Here is a 25,074-nt window from a genome sequence, read left to right as displayed (position 1 = left end):
TTTTCCATTCAGTTTATCCTTTTCTAGAATTGATTTCAATGCAAAGTTTTGAGCAGGTGGTGCTATTGAAATGCAACAGAAAATATGCAATCACTAAGCAACGTGTTTATGTAGAGTAATTCAAGCCTTAAACAGAACTACTCCCACTGAAGTCGACATCCCTCCACAAACTCCAAGTGTTTCAGGATCTGACTAGTGCAAGCGACCATTGAGGTTTAGCATCACTGCTAGCCAACTTGCATATTCAGTAAGCAACTCCTTGCTAATTGTATCTCTATACGACTCCTATCAGTCGGGTAGATATCTTATACCCTGGCTCACGACCTTCTTTGCCAGAAAGCCCAAAACCGTATTGGTAGCCTTGTCAAGTTAACCTGATGCAGTGTATGTCCGTGTCCAACACGAACCCTCGAGTTTAAGGACACCTAGTAGCACCTCAATTTTATGAGCCCATTACGAGACGTACTTGACATGCAAAGGTGCAACATCCGGAATGGCAATGTGCTTGATATTAACGAGGGATCTTTCTACCATTTTAACATGCATAGAAACAAGAAGCAATATCAATCACATATAAACAAAAATATGTGGAATAGTATGGCTCGTTCATAGACGTCCTTCCAGTCCGGCTCCAACTCCGATGACGAGGGCGGAACTCCATCTTGTTCGTCACACCGGGACACCAATGTCTCGAACTTGATCTCTATCCTCCAAGTACTACAACTAGTAACGAATTTTACAAAGAATCACAAGTCGACACGCATGTCGTTATACAATATAATGACAACACTTTGGCTCGTGTCGGCTCACAATCATGACATGCAGGTCACGTCAAATTACACACATGCTTCACATACACATGAACCATACTATTCACATTAAACTTGCAAAACAAAATTATGCATAGAATCGCATTCTACCAGTTTTTGTGATCGTGTATGAAATGTACGGCACTACACACACAGCGGTCCTGATTACGCCGGATTTTCTAATTTGACCGATCTCATCGATCATCGCAAACCCGATTCCGATTTACGTTTCATTATTAACCCCAAACATGGAAATCGAGCGGTAGGGGTAGGTTGTGTCACAACCTCATCGATTCCAATTGACTGAAAACGTAGCCTCGATGTTCGTGATGTGTAGTTGTCTCATCAACCACGCACATGTCCGATCTGATGAACGACAACACATCTCATCCGGCGCCTCCACATATCAAATATGCATCTGATCTTAAAACAACCTATAACAAAGGCTCTGATACCATTGTTTGGATCGAACGTAGGTGCATCACATGCAAATTAAAAATTTCCTATGCACAAAACAACCAAGAACATGCTATGGAGATGGATCACAGATCGTTACCACTAGATGTGCAGTGCCGTGAAGTGGAAGTAGAGTTGTGGAAGCGCATCCGCGAGTTCCATATCCTCCTCGTCCGATCTCCCTTGAAAAGTCGGTTGTCGGATCCAGCATACAGGTTCACCGGAGCAGCGCAAGTGCACCGCCTCTAATGGTATTCGCACGTGCAGGAGGAACATCATGCGTCGCACTGCTAGGTCCAATCACACAGTCGGCATAGAGTGGAGGTGCCTAGTTGCAACACGTGCAAAGCCCTAATGATGGTGCTGAAGCGATCAACTGAATAAGTGTGCCGAACCTCCACTATATCTAGGCATCCGACGAGGGCTAAACTCTTGGGCCTCGCACGGATCCTAATGCCCACAAGTAGTTCCTTCCCTTAAGCACGTGACCCCTTAAGTTCTCGTTCACTTGGTCGCAAGTCAAACCATATCCGACCCGACCAGTCAGTAGTGGCCTCTAGTAAAGTGTGTCAACTCCAAGTGTTCGATGAAGCTGGTTAGGAAAACCTATACTTCACACTTCTATTCCCTTTGCCACACGATATACTTTGTCATGCTCAAGGCGACATGGTCATCTAATACTTGAGATCTGCGTTGGGTTTTCCATGAAGAGGAATGGATTATTGCAACACAATGTGAGTAAGTATTTCCCTCATTTATGAAACCAAGGTTTATAGAACCAACACGAATATCAATCGTAGTCAACTTCAGTGGCTGCACTCAAAAGAACAAAGAACTTGCACCCAATGCGGGCAAGAGGGTTGTCAATCCTCTTGTCTTGTTATTTGCAAGCGAGTGAGGTGTATAGATAATTGTAGATATCAAGATAAAATAAAAACAAGTAAATGGCAGCAAGGTATTGAAGGTTTTATCAATATGTTGCGAATAGACCCGGGGGCCATAATTTTCCCTAATGGCATCTCTCATGAAAAATAACATATGGTGGGTAAATAAATTACTGTTGGGCAATTGACAGAAAAGTGGATAGTTATGCGATATTCACGGCAATGGTCAAGTGTATATAGGCATCACGTCCATAAACAAATAGGCTCACTCCTGCCTGCACCCATTACTATTACTCCACTCATCGACCGCTATGCAACATGCATCTAGAGTATTAAATAAAACAAAGTAATGCATGGAGAACAATGATATGATGTAGAAAAAGTAAATTTAAGAAATATTAATAAACCCCATCATTTTATCTTTAGTAACAGCAACACAAAGACACATCTTGCCCCTTCTGGTACTGGGATATAGAAATTCGCCAGGTTGAACCTACTACAACGCACCTCTCTCATCAAAGAAATATCAATCTAGTTGGCCAAACTATTTCAATAGATCGGAGAGAATTATGATGCTATCATAATCATGCATATAAGAATCATATAACTATTTAGAGGAGACTCAAACATTTATCATGAATAACCTGTACAAAAACCCACAATTGATCGGATCCAACAAATGCACCGCACGAAAGCAGTTACATCATGTGGATCAAACGGAATATGCAAGGATCATTGTATTGAACATCAAAGAGATAGATAGATAGATAGATAGATAGAGAGTGAGAGAGAGAGAGACAGAGAGATTGTCATCTAGGTACTGGCCATGTGTGTGGTGAACTACTCAAACATTATCGTGAGGGTAGCAAGGTTGATGAACACGCCCTCCGTGGTTGATCCTCCCTCCGACAGGGTGCCGGAACGCACCTATAGATAGCCTTCCGTTGGAACAGAGACTTGCAGCAGCATAAAAAGTGTTTTTGGACTCCTTTTGATGTTTTTAGGGTATAAGAGAATTTATAAGCCAGAGAACATAGTCGAGAGGGCCACGAGGGAGGCACAAGACAACAGTGCTCTCCAGGCCGCAACATGTTGGCTTGTGGGCGCCTCATGTGGCCTCCATCCTTCTTGTGATACTCCTTGGTCCTATTCGGGTGTAGAAAAAACCACCAAAAAGTTTCTTGTCAATTGGGCTTCGTTTGGTATGGAAAACCTGAAAAGTAAAAAAATGGAGAAAACAACAACTAGCACTATGCACTGGGTCAATAGGTTAGTGCTCAAAAATAATATAAATTGGTAAATAAATACCCAAAAGTATTTTAGAATGATAATATATCAGCATGGAACAATCAAAAATTATGGATAAGTTGGAGACATATCATCCTCCTTGTTGTAGCTCAATCTCTTTCTTGTCCCGATGAATGCGACCAACACTTTTGATTATCTCATAATCCTCATCGAATGGCCATGCTTATCCAGGTCGGATCACCCGAGGGGCCGAGAGCATATCCTCCTCTTCATAGGGACAAATCCCATCTTGCTCAACCATGTCTCGCAGCATGGGTCTGGACAAGCCCGAATCCTACCTTTGTAACTACCAAGTTATGGAGTAGCGCTTGGTCGACCCAAAGTAGGCCTATCACCATCCCGAGTACATGCGCCAGCTCAGGTCTTAGGACGTAGAACATATGTTGTAATAGAGACTCACATATAATCGATCACCGCATCTCATAGTTGGGTGTGTTCAACTGAGTCCTCATCTCGACTGGGATCCAACTACGTCAAATCCGATCAGATCTTTGTGAGTCCATATTATCCAGCTAGCATCCAATGCTACATTGTCAGTGAGACCGGACCATCGACCGTATCATATGCTAGTCTAATTGGTTGCACGTCCACACAACCATTTCGACTAGGAACCATTTAGGATAGCCATCATACAATGCATAGTCTCACAAATAAGTCACATACTTGGTAAAACACATGATTGATAATGTCCAAGGACTATCTTTATTCATAAACACATAGGATATATCATCATACATGATTGCCACTAGGGCATATCTCCATCAACTTGGTCATGACAAGATTGCGCTTGATTTGAGTTGTTGGCAATCTTGTGGAATGTAGTTCGTACCAGTACCAACAAAGGGTTAGATGCAATACAAGGGAGCATAGTTTTCCAAGATGTAAAATAGTTTCATGTCAATAGTATCAAGGAATAATCATGTAAGCTCATGCCCTTGCATGCATCCGAGTGAGTCTAGCTCAAGTTTGAAGCATCAATGATGTTCAACTCGCTCCTCAAATGACAAAGCACTTTCTCATCAAGTGGCTTAGTAAATATATATGCCAATTGTTTGTCGGTATGAACATGTGATACGTATCCAACGTATATACTTTTCCAAACACTTCTACTCTTATTCTCGACTCTAGTTTGTATGATTTGACCGGAACTAACCCTCACTGACGTTGTTTTCAATAGAAGTACCTTGGTGTTACTTTTGTGCAGAAATAAAAGTTATCAGAATTGGACGAAACTTTTTGTGATTTTTTTGAGAATTAGAAGCTATTATGAAGCAAAGATCCATCAGAGGGAGTTGCCTGTGGCCCATGAGGCAACAGGGCGCGACCACCCCCTATGTCACGCCCCGTTGTGTGGTAGGGTCCATGAGGCTCCTTTAACCCTATTTCCTGTCCTATAAATTTACATATTGGAGAAAAAAAATGGAGATAAGTTTTCATCACGATCTACGAGACGGTGCTGCCTCCACCTCCTGTTCTTCCTCCGGGGGGCAGATCTGGAGTCTGATTTGGGCTTTGGAGCGGGGTATCATCGTTGTCGTCATCACTAACCCTTTGTAACACCCAAGATGCGATCCTATCCTTAATTTGGCGCGAGGGCCTCGTTAGGGATAGAAGCGCATCTCGTTGTTTCGCAAGAATGGATTTTGTTACAAGTACATGTAATGAAAAGATGATATGTATGGAATTGGATTACACTCGCCACAAGCTACATCAGAGTATCATCAGTACATTACATAAACATCATGAAGAAGAGCAGGGTCCGACTACGGACGAAAACAAACAAGAAAAGAACGATGTCCATCCTTGCTATCCCAGGCTGCCAACCTGGAACCCATCCTAGATCGACAAAGAGGAAGAAGAAGAAACTCCAAATGAACAAACATCGCGCTCACGTCAAGTAACCTTTACCTGTACCTGCAACTGGTGGTGTAGTAATCTGTGAGCCACATGGGACTCAGCAATCTCATTTCCAAAGGTATCAAGACTAGCAAAGCTTAATGGGTGAGGTATGGTTAAGTGGTGAGGCTGCAGCAAGCGACTAAGCGTATATTTAGTGGCTAACTTACGAGTACAAGAAATAAGAGGGGGGAGATCTACGCATAGCGGGTGTGAACTACTGATGATCAAATGAATGATCCTAAACACCTACTTACATCAGACATAACTCCACCTTGTCCTTGATCGGAGAAGGAACTCGCGAAAGAGACAATCACGGTTACGCACTCAGTTGGCATATTTTAATTAAGTTAACTTCAAGTTGTCTAGAATCAGTGTTAAACAAAGTTTCCACGTTGCCGCATAACTGCGGGCACGGCTTTCCGAAAGATTTAACACTACAGGGGTGCTCCAACTAGTCCATTACAAACTACCACACGCTGCGACGGAATGACCTCGATTAGGGAAACCCATGATCTCCTCGGATCCCTATTGGAAAACCTCAACCTCGAGTTTAGCTCAAAGCATCCTCGGAATCCCTCGCACGAGACGCTCGATAAAGGTAAAACAAGTCCAGCAAGGCCGCCCGGCGTGTCAACGATCTTGATAAGAGCCGCGTATCTCGTTCTTAGGACACGACGGATGAATGATGGTTACCACCCAAACGCCGAGTTGCCCCAGGTAGCGTTAATAAGCTGCTCTGTTTTGGACCAGCACCATCAGCACTGGCCCTCCCTGTATTATGTAGAGTTACTCCTCGGTTTCATGATGCCCTATGCTTTTTAGTATTAATAGTATTATTATGTTGGGCAAATATAGTACCAATGTTGGGCCTTGCCAGACGAGTTTTACCCTAAAACGAGAATCTAGGGGGCCCCCATAACAACCCCAAGCATATTAGGAGCGCTCATTTATGGAACATGACACCGGTAACCGAAACTAAGGCGGCAAAGGTGGAACAAAACACCAGGCTTGAAAGGCCAAGCCTTCCACCTTTTACCAAGTATATAGGTGCATTAAATTAAATAGCAATTAATAGGGTGATATAACAAGGAACCCATGTTATCACATGGAAACAACTGCACCTGCAACTACCAAGGCTAACACATGGTTAAGCAAGCGATAACATAGCCAATCAGTGGTTTGCTAGGATGTGAACAGGTTGAAGGTTTTCATGGCAATGTTGAGAGGCTGATATTTAACATGTGGTGGGCAGCGAGACATAACGATAGAAATGGTAAAATTAGCATGGCAATGATAGTAATGGTATCTGGGGGAATGGTCATCTTGCCTGAGATCCCGCTTGGAAGAAGAACGACTCCGTGAAGCAGATGAACCGATGTAGTTGAACGGATCCTCACTTTCCGACACGCTTGCGGAACTCTATCGAGACGAAGGAAACCGGAAACAAGAATCAACACACGATATTCACCACGGCACATGCACGACAAGATGCAATCCACACATGATGCATGATCAGTTGAATATATGCAAGACATGACATGGCAACTCACAGCCATCAAACACTACACATTAAGTGAAGTTCGATATGCAACGAGTTGCATATTGACGAAACTCCACATACGAATTATTTAGTTCTATCCCGATTAGGTACACGGCAATATTAAATGTGTTTAACCATGGCAAAAGGTGAAGTGTAATTAAACTACCTATCTAGGCATTTTAAATGAGGTCAGAAACGACATATAGCATCTCCGAGATGACCCCACACGTTAATTTATAATTCTGTCCAGATCTGAACTAACACGTTTTAATATTTGTTAAACATCAAAATAAATAGGTTCACGTGATTCTATGCGTCATTCCAATCAATTTACACATAGAGAACAGCTCCAACGGAGCTACGGTTCAAAAGATACGAACACCGCAAGATATGATGGCATGAATGCAATATGTATGCAACGACAGTCACAAGCATTCCAAATCCTACAACCAGCAAGATAATATGGAACTGCGCGAGATTCTAAGCAAGTTTCATGTAGGACATGATCAAAACGGAGCAACGGTTCAACAACTACGAGCTAAACAAGAAATAGACATAATCTGCCAAAATCAGCCACATAGCATTTTCTACACCCCCGAACAACAAGCTAAACCAATCGAAAATGCTCAAACAAGGCATGAGACAGTACAGGGCAAAATGAACTACAACAAACTACTAATAACATTTAGCATGGAAGCATGGATCACTAGGAAAAGTACTCACAAAATGGCATCTCACACACAGTTTCAGACTTAATGAAAATATCAGTTTTTGACAGTGCAGTTTTCGATCTGAAGGCATTTTGACAGCAGCCAAACTATATTCTACAGGGCTCCAAATGGCATGAAAATTCACAGCATGCTAGAGAATCATAAGGGATACAACTAACTCCATTTCACCAACCTCAAAAGAGCTATAGATCACCAGATAAACTCTTGGCAAGACAGCAACAAAATATAACAGATTTCACACTTAGAAATATTTCAACATCTCCAAATTAGCACTATTTTATAGCATGTTGGAAACAAGCAAACAACACCTAAACATAGATTTCTATTGCAACCAAAATTACCAGAGGCTAGCCTACACATCCAAAGGCATATCCCTAGTTAACAACTCATTTGTATCATGCATGGATTAAATCCCACAAAATAAACAAAAGGGCAACATGGCAAAATATCCCGCGCACTAACTTTCTCAAAAGCTAACACTAAATGGACAGTTAAATTCTACGGATTTTTCTACCCCGAAAACATGTATAATAAGAGGGGTTGCTGAAAGGACCACGATGACGCCTAGAGGGGGGTGAATAGGCTATTTAAAAACTTCTTCGGATTTGGCTTAATCCTAATGCGGAAATAAACTAAGAGGATACTTTTCAAGCACAAATCCTAAGTGCAATAGGCACCGCAACTTGCACCAACAACACGATCTATGAAGATGGACACAACACGGTTACTAACAAGCACAAGTAAGTTACACAAGCTTACTTGAGCTATATCACACGACGAGTAGGTGAAAGACACAAGATACTAGATCACACTATAGCACATGATATATCAATAGTTGCAAGTGTGAACATGTAGATATAGAGGGTATGCTTGAACAATTAATCTTGTACAAAGAAATGGCCAACACAATATAATGAGCACAAACAATATGCAATGTATGTATGCTCAAGTAACACAAGTAAACCACAAGTAAGGAGTTAGGGTTAGGGATAACCAAGGTCACTGAGACAAAGATGTATCCCGATGTTCACTTCCTTGGAGGTAAGCTAGTCACCGTTAGATAGGTGGATGCTACCACGAAGGCACACCAACGCCACGAAGGCTCGCCCTATTCTCCCTTTGAGACAACACCACAAAGGCGTTTCTCAACCACTAGTGGTAAGCCTTTGAGGTGGCTTCCAAACCCTCACAAACTATTCCGGGGGTAATCACATGGATTGATTCCTCTCCGAAGAACTCCTACCGCCTAGGAGTCTCCAACCTCCAAGAGTGACAAGATCACGAGGAATGCTCAAAACTTGCTCAAATCTCAAATAGCTTGGGCTGAGAGGAGGAGAGGGAGACGATCTATCTTTTGATTGGAACAACTCTCAAAGGGGCTCACAAATGCTCTTCGGATCTAAGAGTTGGTGTAATCAAATGTGTGTGAGGTAGAAATGTGTTCTTATGAAGATATGGTTGTGTTGGACCCCCTCTCACGAAGTGGGAGGGGTATATATAGTGGGGAGACTAAAGTAACCGTTGGGGTCACTTAAGTCTGACAGTGGTCGGACGTCCGACGGTTTCCGGACGTCCGACAGGCGTCGGACGACCGAAGGAGTGTTCATATCAGTTGGCCACTTTGTAGTCGAATAGGGACCGGACGTCCGAAGAGAGGGTCGGATGTCCGAGAGTTCAGCTCTGTTTAAGGGCACCGGATTTCCGAAAGCAGTCAGATGTCCGGCCCTCAGATGACCGGGGGAGGCCAGAAGTCCGAGGTTTTTGACTTTGGTATAAGGTTCCGGATTTCCGAAGTTGTCGGGCGTTCGGCCCTTGGACGTCCGGAGGAAGCCGGATGTCCCAGATTTCGACTCTGGTATAAGGCTCCGATTTTCCGAACTGGTCGGGCGTCCGGCCCTCGGACGTCCGGAGGGAGCCGGATGTCCGAGGCTTTGGTTCTGTTTTGGAATCAAACAAGAGCAGAGGAGATGTGGCTTGAGCAGAGAAGTAGTGATGTAGTTTTTAGCAAATTTATCGCAATACCCAGTGATCCCCTCTTAATAGTGCGGGATCCCTAAAGACTCAAGAATCATAAAAGGAAGGGGTACCGATGATCTATACTTGCGTGTATACTTTTATTCGCTGATCATCACTCCGCACCACTAACGTCAAAGGAACTGATACCTTTGAGTTAGCCTTTCACTTGAGCTTGGTGTTGTTGTTCCTTCTTGACTCAAGTTGAAAGCAAGACATGATGAAGTCTTCAAGAAGCCCTCCCATACACGATGTGGAAAGCCTAGCTTGTGTATTCATCTTCATCTGTCCACCTTGTGAGCATCCACAAGATTCAAGCATGTAGTTCTCAGGAATGCTTATCTTGATCTTGTCCTTGTTAGAACATGAGCTTGTCCTTATCAACACATGATCATTAACAACACCTTAAAGGGGATTAGTGATTAGTTATCTATATGTGTGTTGTCAGCAACACCAAAACACGATTAAGGGCATGACTGCACTTTCGATCTCCCCCTTTTTGGTAGTTGATGACAACATACATATAGCTCTCCAAAATAGTAATAAACATGTGTGACTTAGGAGAGATTTGTTACGAGGCTCCCCCTGATTATATGCATGGTAAGAATGAATGGGAGAGTGAGAGTTTTGTCGAAACTCCACCTGATTATATGCATGGTAAAACAGGTAAATGCGGGAGCACCCCCTTAATATGTGTATCGAAGAAATCGTATGGCAGCAGATCATCACATGGAGTAATAGAACAAGACATAATAGCATACGATGATGTACGGCATTCATACATAGTACATCATAGTCGTTTATCCATACATTATCATAGTTCCACCATGCAAATTGAGTTCGAAAGCTAAAACTCCAAAGACTAAAACTAGGATACATTTCTCCCCCTTTGGCATCAAGTACCGAAAAGGGAGGCATCAGAAACATCAACCAAGCTCAGATATCATCAGCACCATCATCCTCATCATCCTCATCCTCAGGCAAGCCACTGCCACCAGCCTTGTCAAGAAAATCAGCCCACTCAGGACCAGATGGGAAGCCAAAATCAGAAGGAGGAATAGCAGGAAGAGCGTCATCGTCACTAACATCAAGATTACCCGAGTCTCTCAAACGAGCCTTGAGGGCATTCTTGGAGGTGATCAGGCGCGAAACCACATCGTGGTTCTGAGCGCACTGGAAGGATAACGCCTTCATCATGGCAGAATGGGCTTTCCCAATGAATTTGGCAAAGCGACTGAGAGGGGCAGAGCTGGATGAAGGAGTGTCTGACCGGGAAGCAGCACGACGAGTGGAGGTGGATGGGGTTTTCCTAGGAGCATAGTCATCCGCCATATGAGTGGGGATGACCCACTTGTGGTGCATGTGAGTAGGAGCAAGCGGGAAAGTAGCAATAAAGTTGATGAAGGCCTGGATGAAGGGGGCATGAGGGAAGGCTCGCTTGTATTGAAGACTAGCGAGCCGAATCTCATGCCACAGAAAATGAGGCACATTTATCTTGCGCTTAGGAAAATCATGCAAGTGTGATATGATATCAATGCAGTAGCCGCTGCAGGTTCCCCTGCCACCCATCTTGGGGTAGATGGTGCGGATAAGGCATGGAAAAATGATAAAGTATGGAGACCCCCAGATAGACATTTGGTTGAGATCTTTCTGTTTTTCATCAACATCAAGTTCATGACGTGGTTTGAGAAGAGACCCACATGCCGCAATGGATTTGGGAGCATGGTTAGGGTCACTTTTGTGAATTTTGAAACCGGTGTCGGGAAAACCCACAGCAGCAACAAACTCCGCATAAGTGGCTCCAAACTCCGTATCAGAGGTCATCCAGCTAACGGAGTCATCAGAATGAAAGTAACAGGTGGCATAGAATTGGTGGATGGCGCTACTGTTAAAATCGCACTTAAAGGAAAGGGGAGCAGCTAGCCCCGAGGACTCAAGAAGCCAATTGGCACCCGGATATTTCGCCGAGTGAGTGCGGATGTGCTCAAGGTCAATGCAATGATGAACTGAAATACCTTTAGGAACTACGACAGTAGAGAAAATGTCTGCTTGGACATTTGTGCGAAACCGTGAATCCAGAGAATCACGTTCAGCATCGAATTGGTTAACATCTCTACGGAAAGTAAAATAGGTGGATTTGGGTTTTTTGGTGAAGTCCGTGACTTCACGACCCAAGGAGGGAGGAGGCTCTAAGGAGATACGTCGAGCATCACCTGCTGGCTCTTCAGGAGGAGGCGATGGCATATATGAGGGCTTGCGAGTCCCCGGCTTCGGCACAGTCTTCCGAACGACAACGTATTCAGCACGTTCCTCCGCTGCAAGCTCATCCTCGAAGTCAGAGCTATCAGACGAGGAGCTGGGCTATGGAGGAGGACGCCGGTGACCCGTTTGAAGGGACGGTGTGGTACATTGGTGTCACCCAACCCCGTGCCAGGAGCGGCACGAGCGGATGAGCCAGCAAAGTTCTTCCGGGCAGTGTGCTTAATCTTGGGCATGATTGGAAGGCCTACACGATTGGAAACCCAATGGGGAACGGTCATGGTCAAGACACATGAACGAACACATGAACTAGTGAGAAGGGGAACCAATCAAGAGGGAAACCAAGATTTACCTGTAGATCGGAAGGAGAAAGGGATGGAATCAGCCAAGGGTATGGCCGGAAGAAGGATCCCGCGGTGGAAGAGGGCAACCGGAAGAAGAAATTGCGGGGTACAGCTCCTATGGCGGCTGGCAGCGGCTATGGAGGGAGAGAGAGAGGGTGCGTGGTGGCTAGGGCAAGGCCCAGCCCGCGTCCCTCTATTTATAGAGGATCCCGATGTGTCGGACGTCCGGAGGGCATCAGCCGTCGGACGACCCACAGGTGTCGGACGTCCGGAGTGTGTCAGCCATCGGACGTCCGAGACGAGTCGGACGTCCGAGAGGGAAGTAGGCAGAGGCAATTTCTGGAATCTTGATGATGAGGTGATTTGAGTGAATCGAGCGGAGGTAGCATCCAACAGTTATTTCATATAGTAAATATACCTCCCCATCGCTCGAACAGTGGAGTATGAGGTGGGTTTAACCACCAAGTTCAAGTGCTACATCGAGGCAGGGACACTTAAGCATTTTCTGTCATGCTCATGGTGGTGAAGTGATAAGGAGCATTTTCGCGTGTGTAGCAACCAAGAGCCTCACAACTAACATATTTTGGACATGGTATGCTATAAATCTTCTAACTCGATTACTATGATAAGTGTGGGTCCAAAATACGGTCAGACGCATGAGTGCATAGTGTTATGCACAAGTTATCTAATCCTAAGAGCAAGGCACATGACACAAAGGCCATGGCACAAATTTGTCTCATACATATGACCATGAAGAGCTAAGAGAGCACCAACACTAAGCATTTCATCAGTGTGATTGACAAGGACATGCAGGAAATTACACAGTGGAAAAAGTATTATGTTCATGCGATGATGCAACCTACACAGGGTTGACTCTGATGTTATACATGCATGAAGTAAATACTTGTTACCGAAAAGCATTGATATGGCATAGAAGTAGCGGAGTCCTGCCTTGACTCTAATTTCTTCATGACCAGCACCACCAACTTCTTCTGAGAATAAGTCAAGATAGCAATGCTTCTCCAAAGTACCTAAACCACCATTCAAGTACAATATGGTCCCCCAACTCATTGGGTCTGAAGTAGTTAGTCCAACTACCATATATATAGGGTAAAATCACTTAATTATGTGCTCATAGATATAACTTTTACTTTCATGCACACCTTAACCTTTTAATGGATATGTCAGATTTACCATATACATATATTGGATCAAAGATACGATAGACAAGGCATGTGAATGTACACATAGTAGATATGCCTACACAAGCCTATCAAAAATCAAGAATATACAAATTGGACAAATGAACACATAACTGTTAATTACAGAACATTCATGTTGTCCAAGATGGATCATGGTGACAAATCAACATATGATAGCACCCCAAGTTCAACACATGAACCGGTCAAAGCATCAAACCATGTAAGGTATGCAATTTGCATAAACTTACATGCATGTCTCACTCCAGTAGATATATCAGTGTAGGTAATACGATTATAACTCCCACAGCATTATAAAGTAAATAATACAACCTCAAACACATGCATGGGAGATTACCGGAAGACACATGAATTTCTCGGCAAGTTATGTAGGTCAAATGGAGGAAAGGCCAAAATAGGATGACCATGAAAACACTACCAAGCAAGAGATACCATGTGTGAGTGAACAAAATGGTATTTGGAATTATCAGTGGTGGTAGATGCCAACCGAGCACACAGATCGTTTTATACTCACACAAGTGTGATATGGGAGTTTAGCCATAAGCATAATGTTTAGATACCATACGTTAACATCCCAATTAGCTAAATCATGGTGTAGAGAAATAATTTGAAAGGCTTGCATCATATATGCCCTTCCTTCAAGTACGATCTAGCGACTAAGCCATGAGTATAGGTGTAGTAGAATGTCATACTCACGCACATCTAAGGGATTTAAACACCAAAAGGGTTATTATGTGAATTAAGTCACGTGGAGCATGACAAGCCACACAATTATAGAATAACCCCATGTGGTAGATTCTGAGTGGCATACATCGGATGTTTATCTTACCAAGGGTTGTGACGTGCACAAAGCATATCACACTCCCTTAATGTGATAATCCATGTATTTATCATACAAGGCAATCAATCATCCAACTAAGCTGATAAGTGGATGCCAATTTGAACTTCGGATGGCTTTGACATACAAAGAAATGATTGGATAATCTTGCACCGTGAATACTAGATGGAGTCCAATACATATATACACATTTTGGATTAGTGATGTGCGTAGAGCAGAACACTCCCCCTTAATGTGATGAGCTATTAACATCTCAAAAGACCCACACAACGGTGCAACTAGGATGCAAGTAATGATCAGGACTACACACAACTATATGACATACATAACGACCTACACATGATAGATAACACATAGCAATCATACTAGTAGGTGCAACATGTCAAAATACATGTTAGGTACCAAACCTAGACATGAGAAGGAGTGGGGCAGGCAACTTTCAATGTAAACAATTTAAGTACAAGTTACTGCAAAGAGGCACAATGGATATGGGATATGAGCTCGATAATCCAAATGACTTGGCTTGAGATAATACAAATGATGAAGAGTCCTCAAATATTCATCGTGTATCCAAGTCTTCAGTGTCCTCCAAAGTCACCAATTGATCAAGTTTGAGCTTGTTGGTCCCCAACTACGTTGGGTCCTAAGAGGTTAGTCACAATAGGCTTGGCAACCTAAATGGTTGTTTTCTTGACACCATTTTGAGTACCAATAAACTTGGCAAACACATTGCCAACCTTATCCTTCCCAAGGGAATAGATATCATCAATAGTGATTGGGTTGGATAAGTTACCTCTCGTGCAAGACGAAGCGACGTGACTCTTCTCACGACATAAGTAGCAACATCTACCCTTTGCTTTCTTCCCAGCTGATTTCTCACCTCGGGGAGTGTTAGCTTGGGTCTTATTGGGAAGAGGCCTTCCTTCAACTTGTAGTTGAGTATGTGATTGAGTTTGTGGCCGCTTCCCTTGTTGCTTGTGACTTTGAGACTTCGTCTTCAGAGGGAAAGATCTAACATGGTGCCCTTTAACTTTGCACTTGAAGCAAATGATTTTGGCCGAATTCTTGACTTGTTCTAGGCCCCTCTTGTTCTTGTTTGAGTTTACTCCAACATCATTTTTGTCATTCGGAAATGTTTGCTCACACAGGACGGTGTTGAGTGTGGACATCCCTTCATGACACTGTTCCAAGTCTTTCTTCAAAGAAGTGACTTGGGCCTTGAGCTCTTCGATTTCCTCTGCACGGTTTGTATCAATGCAAGTACTAGAGGAAGTGTAAGCTTCAATGTTAGAGCAACATGGCAAGGAAAGTAATTCATCACACGAGGTAGCAACATTATGAGTAGACGAATTACGAGGACTAGCACATGGAAATATATTACTTTGACTAGAAGTAGTGTCATTGTCCACATGAGGCTCACTTGATGTTACCTTGGTGATGATAGCCTCATGAGCTAACTTTTGCACATTATGGGATGTTAGAAGATCGGCATGAGAGCTTGTGAGCATTACATGGTTTTCTTCCAACTTCCCATAATTGCTAGTTAGTAAATCAAGTTGAGCATGTAGCTCAACATTCTCCTTCAATGTTGATACTTCAAATGAGGTAGAGTTAGATGTACAAGTATCATCAACAATATGAGAGGAGTAAGTAGCAATTAGAGACTTCTCATGAGTAGATTGAAGCTTCTCATAGATCTTAGAGGTTTTGATGAGCTCTCCCTTGACACTATTGCATTCAAGGAGAAGGACCTCAAAATCCTTTTTAAGTTTATCATGAGCAACTTCAGTCTCTCCTTTTGAAGATCTTAAGTCTCTACATGCTTGATGACTCTTCTCAAGTTCATGTTCAAGTTGTTCACTTTTAGCTTGTTCATGATTAAGTGAATCATTACAATTTTCAAAGTAAGCAAGAACATCTTGAAATCTTTGAAGAGCGTTATTTTTAGCTTTATGAAGAATTTTACTGATCACATAGATATTTTCAGTCAAGTCATCATCATCATCCTCATCGCAAATATCATTGTTATTGCATAGAGAAGATGATACCTCATTATTACCTCTTGCCATGAGGCACATGTGAACTGGAGGAGTTGATGATGATTCTTTTGGTGAATCAGATTCTTCATTAGTCAAAAGTACTTCATATTTCTTGATTTCCCCTAAATGATTAGTCATAGAGCAACTAGGGAGAAACAAGATATTTTGATCAAGAGGACACGAGAAAGCAGGCATATCACCACAGACATTTGTCGAGGGATCTTTAGGTGAAATGCATGACCTATCAGCACAATAATTTACACTATCTGTGGTGCTAGATATGCTCGTGTCCATAGAGGCTATGACATTTTCACCAACATATATTTCTTCACTCACCATTGTTGGAATTATGCCCTAGAGGAAATAATAAATATAGTTATTATTATAATTCCTGTATCAATATAATCGTTATTATCCATGCTATAATTGTATTGAATGAAGACTTATATACATGTGTGGATACATAGACAAAACACTGTCCCTAGCAAGCCTCTAGTTGGCTAGCCAGTTGATCAAAGATAGCTAGTGTCTTCTGATTATAAACAAGGTGTTGTTGCTTGATAACTGGATTACGTCATTAGGAGAATCACGTGATGGACTAGACCCAAACTAATAGACGTAGCATGTTGATCGTGTCATTTTGTTGCTACTGTTTTCTGCGTGTCAAGTATTTGTTCCTATGACCATGAGATCATATAACTCACTGACACCGGAGGAATACTTTGTGTGTATCAAACGTCGCAACGTAACTGGGTGACTATAAAGATGCTCTATAGGTATCTCCGAAGGTGTTCGTTGAGTTAGTATGGATCGAGACTGGGATTTGTCACTCCGTGTGACGGAGAGGTATCTCAGGGCCCACTCGGTAATACAACATCACACACAAGCCTTGCAAGCAATGTGACTTAGTGTAAGTTGCGGGATCTTGTATTACGAAACAAGTAAAGAGACTTCCCGGTAAACGAGATTGAAATAGGTATGCGGATACTGACGATCGAATCTCGGGCAAGTAACATACCGAAGGACAAAGAGAATGACATACGGGATTATATGAATCCTTGGCACTGAGGTTCAAACGATAAGATCTTCGTAGAATATGTAGGATCCAATATGGGCATCCAGGTCCCGCTATTGGATATTGACCGAGGAGTCTCTCGGGTCATGTCTACATAGTTCTCGAACCCGCAGGGTCTGCACACTTAAGGTTCGACGTTGGTTACCGAATGTTGTTCGGAGTCCCGGATGATATCACGGACGTCACGAGGGTTTCCGGAATGGTCCGGAAATGAAGATTGATATATAGGATGACCTCATTTGATTACCGGAAGGTTTTCGGAGTTACCGGGAATGTACCGGGAATGACGAATGGGTTCCGGATGTTCACCGGGGGGGGGCAACCCACCCCGGGGAAGCCCATAGGCCTAGGGGTGGCGCACCAGCCCTTAGTGGGCTGGTGGGACAGCCCAAGAAGGCCCTATGCGCCACGGGAAGAAAATCAAAGAGAAAAGAAAAGAAAAGAGGAGGTGGGAAAAGGGGGAAGGACTCCTCCTTCCAAACCTAGTTGGACTCGGTTTGGAAGGGGATGGTTGCCCCCCTTGGCTCGGCCGAACTCCTTGGGGGTCCTTGGACCCCAAGGCAAGGCTCCCCCTCTTCCCCCTATATATACGGAGGTTTTAGGGCTGATTTGACACAACTTTGCCACGGCAGCCCGACCACATATCTCCACGGTTTTACCTCTAGATCGCGTTTCTGCGGAGCTCGGGTGGAGCCCTGCTGAGATAAGATCACCACCAACCTCTGGAGCGCCGTCACGCTACCGGAGAACTCATCTACCTCTCCGTCTCTCTTACTGGATCAAGAAGGCCGAGATCATCGTCGAGCTGTACGTGTGCTGAACGTGGAGGTGCCGTCCGTTCGGCACTAGATCGTGGGACTGATCGCGGGACGGTTCGCGGGGCGGATCGAGGGACGTGAGGACGTTCCACTAAATCAACCGAGTTCACTAACGCTTCTGCTATGCGATCTACAAGGGTACGAAGATCGAATATCCCCTCTCGTAGATGGACATCACCATGATAGGTCTTCGTGCGCGTAGGAAAAAATTTGTTTGCCATGCGACGTTCCCCAACAGTGGCATCATGAGCTAGGTTCATGCGTAGATGTCTTCTCGAGTAGAACACAAACGTTTTTGTGGGCGGTGATGTGCGTTTTGCTGCCCTCCTTAGTCTTTTCTTGATTCCGCAGTATTCTTGGATTGAAGCGGCTTGGACCGACATTACTCGTACGCTTACGAGAGACTGGTTTCATCGCTACGAGTAACCCCGTTGCTCAAAGATGACTGGCAAGTGTCAGTTTCTCCAACTTTAGTTGAATCGGATTTGACCGAGGAGGTCCTTGGATGAGGTTAAATAGCAATTCATATATCTCCGTTGTGGTGTTTGCGTAAGTAAGATGCAATCCTACTAGATACCCATGGTCACCACGTAAAACATGCAACAACAAAATTAGAGGACGTCTAACTTGTTTTTGCAGGGTATGCTTGTGATGTGATGTGGCCAACAATGTGATGTGATATGTTGGATGTATGAGATGATCATGTTGTAATAGATAATATCGACTTGCACGTCGATGGTACGGCAACCGGCAGGAGCCATAGGGTTGTCTTTAAACTAACGTTTGTTCTTGCAGATGCGTTTACTATTTTGCTAGGATGTAGCTTTAGTAGTAATAGCATGAGTAGCACGACAACCCCGATGGCAACACGTTGATGGAGATCATGGTGTGGCGCCGGTGACAAGAAGATCGTGCCGGTGCTTTGGTGATGGAGATCAAGGAGCACGTGATGATGGCCATATCATGTCACTTATGAATTGCATGTGATGTTAATCCTTTTATGCACCTTATTTTGCTTAGAACGACGGTAGCATTATGAGGTGATCTCTCACTAAAATTTCAAGACGAAATTGTGTTCTCCCCGACTGTGCACCGTTGCTACAGTTCGTCGTTTTGAGACACCACGTGATGATCGGGTGTGAGAGACTCAATGTTCACATACAACGGGTGCAAAACAGTTGCACACGCGAAACACTCGGGTTAAGCTTGACGAGCCTAGCATGTGCAGACATGGCCTCGGAACACATGAGACCGAAAGGTCGATCATGAATCATATAGATGATATGATTAGCATAGGGATGCTTACCACTGAAACTATACTCAACTCACGTGATGATCGGACTTGAGCTAGTGTAAGTGGATCATGAACCACTCAAATGACTAGAGAGATGTACTTTTTGAGTGGGAGTTTAGCAAGTAATTTGATTAAGTTAAACTCTAATTATCTTGAACATAGTCTAAGTCCACTTTGAATATATTTGTGTTGTAGATCATGTCTCACGCGACAGTCACCCTGAATTTTAATACGTTCCTAGAGAAAGCTAAGTTGAAAGATAATGGAAGCAACTTTGTAGACTGGGCTCGTAATCTTAAGCTAATCTTACAAGCTGGGAAGAAGGATTATGTCCTTAATGCTGCGCTAGGAGATGAACCACCCGCTACGGCTGACCAGGATGTTAAGAACGCTTGGTTAACACGTAAGGAGGACTACTCAGTAGTTCAATGTGCAGTCTTGTATGGCTTAGAACCGGGACTTCAACGTCGCTTTGAGCGTCATGGAGCATTTGAGATGTTCCAGGACTTGAAGTTTATCTTTCAGTAGAACGCCCGGATCGAGAGGTATGAGACCTCCGATAAATCCTATGCTTGCAAGATGGAGGAGAACTCGTCTGTCAGTGAACATGTGCTCAAAATGTCTGGGTACTCAAACCGTCTAGCTGAGCTGGGGATTGAACTCCCGCAAGAGGCTATCACTGACAGAATCCTTCAATCACTGCCGCCAAGCTATAAAGGCTTTGTATTGAACTACAACATGCAAGGGATGAACAAGTCACCCGGTGAGTTGTTTGCGATGCTGAAAGTCGCAGAGTCTGAACTCCGTAAAGAGCATCAAGTGTTGATGGTGAATAAGACCACTAGTTTCAAGAGAAACGGCAAATACAAGAAGGGTAATTCAAAGAAGAGCGGCAAACCTGTTGCAATCCTATGAAGAAACCCAAAGCTGGACCTAAGCCTGAAACAGAGTGTTACTATTGCAAGGGTATGGGTCACTGGAAGCGCAACTGCCCCAAGTATCTGGCAGATAAGAAGGCGGCCAAAGAAAAATCAGGTATATTTGATATACATGTTATTGATGTGTACTTAACCGGCTCTTGTGGTAGTGCCTGGGTATTCGATACCGGTTCTGTTGCTCATATTTGCAACTCGAAACAGGAACTGCAGAATAGACGAAGGCTGGTGAAAGATGAAGTGACGATGCGCGTAGGAAATGGTTCCAAGGTTGATGCAATCGCCGTCGGCACAGTTTCACTTCAGTTACCATCAGGATTACTTATGAACTTGAATCATTGTTATTTAGTGCCTGCGTTGAGCATGAACATTATATCTGGATCTTGTTTATTGCGAGACGGTTACTCTTTTAAGTCAGAGAATAATGGTTGTTCTATTTCTATGAGTAACGTCTTTTATGGTCATGCACCCAATGTGAGAGGATTGTTCATATTGAATCTTTATAGTGATACACACATACATAACATTGAGACCAAAAGAGTTAGAGTTAACAATGATAGCGCCATATTTTTGTGGCACTGCCGCTTAGGTCATATTGGTGTAAAGCGCATGAAGAAACTCCATGCCGATGGACTTTTGGAGTCACTTGACTTTGATTCACTTGACACGTGCGAACCATGCCTCATGGGCAAGATGACTAAAACTCCATTCTCCGGAACAATGGAGCGTGCAAGTGACTTGATGGAAATCATACATACCGATGTGTGCGGTCCGATGAGCGTGGAGGCACGTGGCGGATATCGTTATTTTCTCACCTTCACTGACGATTTGAGTAGATATGGTTATGTCTACTTAATGAAGCACAAGTGTGAAACATTTGAAAAGTTCAAGCAATTTCAGAGTGAAGTTGAAAATCATCGTAGCAAGAAGATCAAGTTCCTACGGTCTTATCGTGGGGGTGAATATCTGAGTTTCGAGTTTGGTGCTCACTTAAGACAATGTGGAATTGTTTCACAGTTGACACCGCCTGGAACACCACAGCGTAAGGGTGTGTCCGAACGTCGTAATCGTACTTTATTAGAGATGGTGCGATCTATGATGTCTCTTACCGATTTGCCGTTATCGTTTTGGGGTTATGCATTAGACACAGCTGCATTCACTTTAAATAGGGCACCATCAAAATCCGTTGAGACGACACCATACGAACCGTGGTATGGCAAAAGGCCAAAGTTGTCGTTTCTTAAAGTTTGGGAATGTGATGCTTATGTCAAAAAGCTTCAGCCTAAAAAGTTGGAACCCAAAGCGGAAAAGTGCATCTTCATAGGTTACCCAAAAGAGACAGTTGGGTACACCTTTTATCTCAAATCCGAGGGCAAAGTGTTTGTTGCTAAAAACGGAGCTTTCCTCGAGAAGGAGTTTCTCTCGAGAGAATTGAGTGGGAGGAAGATAGAACTTGATGAGGTTGTCGAACCTCTCATCCCTCTAGATGGTGGCGCAGGGCAAGGGGAAACCTCTGTCGTTGCGACGCCGGTTGAGGAGGAAGTTAATGATGATGATCATGAAACTCTGGTTCAAGTTCCTGTCGAACCACGCAGGTCGACGAGACCACGTGCTGCTCCAGAGTGGTACGGAAATCCCATCATGTCAATCATGTTGTTAGACAACAATGAACCTGCAAATTATGAAGAAGCAATGGTGGGCCCAGATTCCAACAAATGGCTAGAGGCCATGAAGTCCGAGATAGGATCCATGTATGAAAACAAAGTGTGGACTTTGGAAGAACTACCTGAGGGCCACAAGGCTATTCAGAACAAATGGATCTTTAAGAAGAAGACGGACGCTGACGGCAATGTGACCGTTTATAAAGCTCGACTTGTGGCAAAGGGTTTTTCACAAGTTCAAGGAGTTGACTACGATGAGACATTCTCACCCGTAGCGATGCTTAAGTCCGTCAGAATCATGTTAGCAATAGCTGCATTTTTCGATTATGAAATCTGGCAGATGGATGTCAAAACGGCATTCCTTAACGGTTTCCTTAAGGAAGAGTTGTATATGATGCAACCCGAAGGTTTTGTTGATCCTAAGAATGCTAACAAGGTGTGCAAGCTCTAGCGATCCATTTATGGACTGGTGCAAGCATCTCGGAGTTGGAACAAACGCTTTGATGAGGTGATCAAAGCATTTGGGTTTATACAAGTGGTTGGAGAATCTTGTATTTACAAGAAAGTGAGTGGGACCTCTGTGGCGTTTCTAATATTATATGTGGATGACATATTGCTGATTGGAAACAACATAGAGTTTTTGGAGAGCATAAAGGATTACTTGAATAAAAGTTTCTCTATGAAGGACCTAGGAGAAGCTGCTTACATTCTAGGCATTAAGATCTACAGGGATAGATCAAAACGCCTGATAGGACTTTCACAAAGCACATACCTTGATAAAGTTTTGAAGAAGTTCAAAATGGAACAGTCCAAGAAAGGGTTCTTGCCAGTTTTACAAGGTACGAGATTGAGTAAGACTCAGTGCCCAGCAACTGATGAGGACAGAGAGCATATGAGCACCGTCCCCTATGCTTCAGCCATAGGTTCTATCATGTATGCAATGTTGTGCACTAGACCGGACGTTAGCCTGGCCATAAGTATGGCAGGTAGGTTCCAGAGTAATCCAGGAGTGGATCACTCGACGGCGGTCAAGAATATCCTGAAGTACCTGAAAAGGACTAAGGAGATGTTTCTCGTGTATGGAGGTGACAAAGAGCTCGCCGTAAAAGGTTACGTCGATGCAAGCTTTGACATAGATCCGGACGACTCTAAGTCGCAAACCGGATACGTATTTATTCTTAATGGGGGTGCAGTAAGCTGGTGCAATTCCAAGCAGAGCATCGTAGCAGATTCTACATGTGAAGCGGAGTACATGGCTGCCTCGGAGGCGGCTAAGGAGGGTGTCTGGATGAAGCAGTTCATGACGGATCTTGGAGAGGTGCCAAGCGCACTGAATCCAATAACCTTGTTCTGTGACAACACGGGTGCCATTGCCCTAGCAAAGGAACCACGGTTTCACAAGAAGTCCAGACACATCAAACGACGCTTCAACCTCATCCGCGACTACGTCGAAGGGGAGGACGTAAATATATGCAAAGTGCACACGGATCTGAATGTAGCAGACCCGCTGACTAAACCTCTTCCACGGGCAAAGCATGATCAACACCAGAACTGTATGGGTGTTAGATTTATTACAATGTAATTCGCATGATGATGTAACGGCTAGATTATTGACTCTAGTGCAAGTGGGAGACTGTTGGAATTATGCCCTAGAGGCAATAATAAATATAGTTATTATTATAATTCCTGTATCAAGATAATCGTTTATTATCCATGCTATAATTGTATTGAATGAAGACTTATATACATGTGTGGATACATAGACAAAACATTGTCCCTAGCAAGCCTCTAGTTGGCTAGCCAGATGATCAAAGATAGCCAGTGTCTTCTGATTATAAACAAGGTGTTGTTGCTTGATAACTGGATTACGTCATTAGGAGAATCACGTGATGGAGTAGACCCAAACTAATAGACGTAGCATGTTGATCGTGTCATTTTGTTGCTACTGTTTTCTGCGTGTCAAGTATTTGTTCCTATGACCATGAGATCATATAACTCACTGACACCGGAGGAATACTTTGTGTGTATCAAACGTCGCAACGTAACTGGGTGACTATAAAGATGCTCTATAGGTATCTCCGAAGGTGTTCGTTGAGTTAGTATGGATCGAGACTGGGATTTGTCACTCCGTGTGACGGAGAGGTATCTCAGGGCCCACTCGGTAATACAACATCACACACAAGCCTTGCAAGCAATGTGACTTAGTGTAAGTTGCGGAATCTTGTATTACGGAACGAGTAAAGAGACTTGCCGGTAAACGAGATTGAAATAGGTATGCGGATACTGACGATCGAATCTCGGGCAAGTAACATACCGAAGGACAAAGAGAATGACATACGGGATTATATGAATCCTTGGCACTGAGGTTCAAACGATAAGATCTTCGTAGAATATGTAGGATCCAATATGGGCATCCAGGTCCCGCTATTGGATATTGACCGAGGAGTCTCTCGGGTCATGTCTACATAGTTCTCGAACCCGCAGGGTCTGCACACTTAAGGTTCGACGTTGTTTTATGCGTATTTGAGTTATATGGTTGGTTACCGAATGTTGTTCGGAGTCCCGAATGAGATCACGGACGTCACGAGGGTTTCCGGAATAGTCCGGAAACAAAGATTGATATATAGGATGACCTCATTTGATTACCGGAAGGTTTTCGAAGTTACCGGGAATGTACCGGGAATGACGAATGGGTTCCGGATGTTCACTGGGGGGGCAACCCACCCCGGGGAAGTCCATAGGCCTTGGGGGTGGCGCACCAGACCTTAGTGGGCTGGTGGGACAGCCCAAGAAGGCCCTATGCGCCATAGGAAGAAAATCAAAGAGAAAAGAAAAAAAGAGGAGGTGGGAAAAGGGGGAAGGACTCCTCCTTCCAAACCTAGTTGGACTCGGTTTGGAAGGGGAGGGTTGCCCCCTTGGCTCGGCCGAACTCCTTGGGGGTCCTTGGACCC

Source organism: Hordeum vulgare, chromosome 6H, assembly GCF_904849725.1.
Source record: "Hordeum vulgare subsp. vulgare chromosome 6H, MorexV3_pseudomolecules_assembly, whole genome shotgun sequence".
NCBI lineage: Eukaryota > Viridiplantae > Streptophyta > Magnoliopsida > Poales > Poaceae > Hordeum > Hordeum vulgare.
Note: the sequence above shows the minus strand (reverse complement) of the source record.